Consider the following 5,602-nt stretch of genomic DNA (forward strand, 5'->3'; position numbering starts at 1 on the left):
GAAGCCAAAGGCATGGGGAAACTCTACTTATCAATAATTGTGTCAAGAGATGGCTTAGGACATTATCACCTCAATTACCTCTACCTATCAGCAAGCCAAGATCACCACAAAATATATACTGTAAACAATGTGCACAATGAGCAAAGGTATCTGTAGGTCATGGTCCAGCATCTTATGCAGACCCTTGTGTATTTTTATTGTTTTTATTGTTATGTTTGTTTTGTTTGTTTTTGAGACAGAGATTCTCTAAGTACACCAAACTAGCCCGGGACTCTTTACATTCCTTCCCCAGCCTTCGGAACGGAACGTTAGGATTATAGACTGAGTCATTGGGCCTGGTTTCTTAAAGCAGACACTCGTCAGCTTCCTATCTTTCGACATGCTGGAATCATCACTTGTCCTCTGCAAAGTCAAAAGTCATTAGCACTCAGAGGTTCTGGGAAGTACTGAGAACTACCTCAGTGGGAAACAAATCGAGCTAAATGCATTAGTTACTTTTTGGTTATGGTGATAAAACACCATGATTAAAAGCAAGGATGGGCCTGGCCAGGTGGGTAGCTCCCAGCTCTTGGGAGGCAGAGGTAGGCATATCTCTATGAGTTCAAGGCCGGCCTGATCTACAGAGTAAGTTCCAGGACAGCCAAGGCTACACTGAGGAACCCTGTCTCTAAAAACCAGGGGAAAAAAAAGCAGCTATAGAAGGAAGAGTTTATTTTGGCTTACGACGGTCTGGGAGGTGGAGAGGGGGAGGGAGGAGTAAAAATGCATCGTGACAAGGGGCAGTGTGGCTGTAAACAGACCCAGCGGCAGGGGTGGGGAAGCGGGGGTCCACCATTAACACAAAGCAGAGAGAGCAGGCTGGAGTGTGTGTGAGGCAGCTGTCAGCTTTCAAAGCCTGCCCCTAGTGACTCACTTGCTCCAGCAAGGCTGCATCATCACCTGGGGACCCTATGCGGAACATTTCTAATGCAAACTCCCCCACTAATTTAGTCTGTTTGACCACAGGATCTTTCCTTCAACATGATGCCTACTAATCTCCATATGGTTCATGGTGAACATCATAAAAAACACTTGAGTAGGAAAGTTCTTTTTGAAGGAAAGAATACTGCCCAGCATTGTAATTTTACTGACCGTTTGAGGCACTCTCTGACATAACCTATTGAGACTTAGTGCTGATGCTGTAAATTAAGACACACTCAGATTCTATATTAACTTGCTGCTTGCCAAAATAACACATAGCAAAATTGCTGATTGCCTTGGACTTAACTTCTGATATATCATCATCTGGGAAAATTAAGGGTTCAAATAATCTAAAAGGATTTACATTAGCAACCAACAGGGTTAAATATATTTAGGCTTATACCTTTGCTCTTATCCATTAAAATATTTCTTATGCAAGTGTGAAGTACATCATGTTGTGGTTTGTAAATAATCACAAAAGAAGAATGAATTATTCTGTTTAAGGAACAGAGATAATGGGAGGGAAGGAAAGAAGCGGGGAGAGGAGAGACAAAGATCTTCGAGAAAAACTTAACATTATTATTAGAATTAAGCTGCAACCATTAAGTGGACTCTTCAACTTTATTTTCTTTCCTTATGGAAGTGTACTCCAGGGTCTACGTAAAGGGAGAGAAAGAGAAGAAAGAGGAAATGCAATACAAATGCAGTGACAAGCAGCTCTGTGCCATTGGTTACTCATGCTCACTATTACAATGATGTTAACTTGAACTGTAAACTGTTAGGTTTATGAACAGTAAGATTCATCTTCAAGACTAGCACAATAGTGCACACCTTTAATCCCCGCAGTTGGGAGGTAGGGGTAGAGGCAGAGGCAGAGGCAGAGGCAGACAGAGCTCAGGAGCGCTATGCCAGACTCAGCTACAAAGTGAATTCCAAGCCAGGTATGACTAGACAGTGAGAGCCTGTCTTGGGAAGGAAAAAGATTAATCTTCAGTCATGTGCTGTACCTGTAGTCCCAGCACGCCCAAGGTGGGGGTAGAAAGATTGAGTTTGAGGCCAGTCTGGGCTAGAGGGTCAAGAATGACAGCCTGTTGCTACATAGTGAGACTCTGTCTTAGCAAAAGAAAACAAAGTCAAAAACCTCATCTGTGCCTGGGGCACAGGCCTGTAATTGCAGCTACCGGAGAGGGAGAGGCAGAGACAGGAGGCTGGAAGCTCAAGGGTCTATCTGAGCTATAGCATGAGTTCCAGACCAGCCTAGGCAACTTGGACCCTGTCTCAAAACAAAAAGTAAAAAGAAGGCTGGGGTCACAACTCAGTTGTACAGTTTGTTTCTAGTATTCATTGGGTCCTAGGCTCTATTTTCAGCATTGAAAAGAAAGGGGGGACTGCTTTGGAACAACTTCTATTATATTTACGCATGCATGCATGTATGTGTGCAACATACATGTGGAAGTCAGAAAATAACTTATGGGGTCTGCTCTTCCACAATGGAGATCTCAGGGATCAAACTCAGCCTTGTCAGTGGGTGCCTTTACCCACACTCTCTCCAGCTCAGAGATATTTCTCTATTAAATGTGTGTGATTGGATAACCAGGCTCCTTTAGCAGATGGTTTTGCTTTTAACCCCAATTACACCACTTATGAGCAGTCAGAGCAAAGCAAGCACTTATCTTCCAGTTGCTTAGCTTCTTCATCTCTGAAATAGGAATGATCGTAACACCTGTTTCAAAGACACTTTAATGTTAACTAGATACATGGAAAGACTGATGTACAGTTGGCGGTAAATAGGTGCTAATAGCATTCGTGAGCTCCTTGACGCAGGGGAGGAGCTTAGTCTTGCCTCAACCTGATGTGCTAAGCTTTGTTGATGTCCATGGGAGGCTTGGCCCTTTCTGAACAGAGAGGGAGGAGTGGATGGGAGTGGGGGGATGGGAGGGTAGAGGGGAGGCGGGGTGGGGGTGTTCAACACTACACAAAGAAGCACAGGCAACTAAGGAATGCAGAGAGGAGGGGAAATAGACTCCCCAGGGAAGAGCACACAGATGGGGTACCCAGTACCAAATGGTCAGTCTTGAGGACATTCAGACAAGTAACATTATACAAACTGGTCAGGTTTTATTCATGTATTTAGAAATATATATGTAGACTTTTTTTTTTTATTTTTTATTTTAGCTGAGGACCGAACCCAGGGCCTTGTGCTTGCTAGGCAAGCTCTCTACCATTGAGCTAAATCCCCAACCCAGAAATATATATGTATGTAGCAGTAATGAAAAAAAGAAACCACAATTTTTACATTATTTTCAATTAAAATAATAATCAGATAACTTTAAGAAAAGAAGTGAGCAGAAATAAACAGAGAAAAAATCATTCTGAATCTCAAAGAAAAGAATTATATATTTATTTAACACCAAGAACAGTATTTTATATCTATAGAATAGACGATTTGAAAGATACATCAACTGAGACCATGAATTTGAAAGAGAGCAAGGGATGGTATACGTGAGGGTTTCGAAGGAGGAAATGTAATTATAATCTAAAAACATAGAAATAATTTTTTAAGATCTACTTATTATGTGAGCTAGAGTTATATCTTTGTTAGTATAGAGTGCTTGCCTATCGTGCATGAAGGAAGCACCAGGTTCAACCCTTGGCACTGCATAACCTAGGTGTATGGTATGCACATATACCTCAACATTTAGGAATTGGAGGCAGAGAACAAAAAGTTCAAGGTCATCCTCCACTATAGTGAGTTTGAAGTCTGCCTGGGCTAATGAGTCCCTGTCTTAAAAAAATATGCATTGGAAACCTTAGTGATTGTGATCTCTAACTGCTAACAGACAACTTTCTTTAAGACTTGTTTTCTAAACATTCCATGACAAAGCAATTTCTTTAATACTTAAAAAGAAACCAGGCTGGTGGCACACATCAGTACTCAGGAGACAGAGGCAGGTGGATCTCTGTGAATTCCAAGCTAGTCTGGTCTATATAGTGAGTTCTAAAACAAACAAACAAACAAACAAAAAAACTAAAGAAGACAAATACAACAAGATGCTTTCTAAAGATGTGCTCTTACAAGTTGGCAAGTAGTAATTCTCAAACTGTGATCCTCCCATCACCAGAATCACCAGCTAGACACCCTGCTCAAAATGTAAATTCCCAGACTGCCCCCAAACACGTTCTTTGCGGAGTACCGCCTTTGATTCTGATGGCCGCTGAAGTTTGGAACTACAATGCACTTAACCCCTCTCACCTTTACACAGTAATGTAGACTACCCTTCTTTCCCGAACGCACTACAACTCCAGTTCACTAAGTCCTCATTTATTCTTGAATATACTTTCTCCATGAGGATTTTGTTTTGTTCTCAAGTTCCTGCTCCATAGCCCAGGTTGGCCGTGAGCTGAACATCTCCATGCATCAGCCATCCCAGGGCACTACTGGTCTTTTGAAATTAGCACCTGCTTTCCCAATTACTGCATGACACAGAAAAACAAATGTTTTCTGGAGCCAAGGAGGTAATCTGTCTCAAGGGGGCTTGATGTTAACAACTTAAAAAGCTAACCTTTTAGTGAAGTGCTGTTCAATGTCCACACAATGCATATTTAAAAAAAAAAAAAAGTTAAGTTAAATTCCTTGTGGCCCAACCAAAATAGCCAGATTTTGCCACTGGCCACCAGTTGATGCTCACCTTCTTGTTAATTTTCTCTTAAATTAGAGCAGTGGAGTACGTATATGGTGAAGCTCAGTTATGGCACTTGCTAGCTAGGTGGAAATATAAATAGATGACGTTAACCATTTGGAGTTAAATCTTACCTACATGATAAAGACTATACTACCGATTTCGTTAGAGTATTTGAAAATTTAATATATTAAAAAAACAGTAGCCTGGGCGGTGGTGGCTCACGCCTTTTACTCCCAGCACTCGGGAGGCAGAGGCCAGGTGGATCTCTGTGAGTTCCAGGCCAGCCTGGTCTACAGAGTGAGTTCCAGGAAAGGCACAAAGCTACACAGAGAAACCCTGTCTTGAAAAACAAAAAACAAACAAAAAACCCCCACAAAACAGTAGCCCCATAGAAAGCTCTCTTTCCCTCACTTAATCCAGGACCTCCATCCTGGGTTCGATCATTTGTTTCCACTTCCTAGCCCGGCATATCACTGGGCTTTCTTCCCCCTTTTCGCCTTACAGCTTTTCCACTCCCCAACCCTTGCAGCGGTCGTGGGCTTCAGACTCTCTACCACATCATTCTTTTTCGCTCTTGTTTTCACCAAGCAAACTCCCTTCTGCCCAAGGGGAAAGTGTGGCGGGACGCCACGCACAGCATCCTAGGAAATGTGGTCTCTCGGACTCTTTCGCCCGGGCCACAGAAGGGGTAACAAACTACAAGAGAGATGCAGTTAAAAATACAACTACCGACAAGCCCCGCGAGTCCTCGTCCTCTTCCTTTCTGCCCCCACCTTCCGAGGCCGTCCTCTTCCTCCTCCCCTAGGGCGCCGTGTCGCTTTGCATCATGGTATTTGAAGTTCTTTCTGGACGGAAGCGCCTAACACTCCTTCGCGAGAGAGGAGCCGGAAGACTCTCGTTCCCAAAGGGCAGAGCGGAAGCGACGCCTGCGCAGTCTCAGTGAGGGCGTGTATGTCTGT

This window comes from Onychomys torridus, chromosome 2 (assembly GCF_903995425.1).
Source record: "Onychomys torridus chromosome 2, mOncTor1.1, whole genome shotgun sequence".
Taxonomy (NCBI): domain Eukaryota; kingdom Metazoa; phylum Chordata; class Mammalia; order Rodentia; family Cricetidae; genus Onychomys; species Onychomys torridus.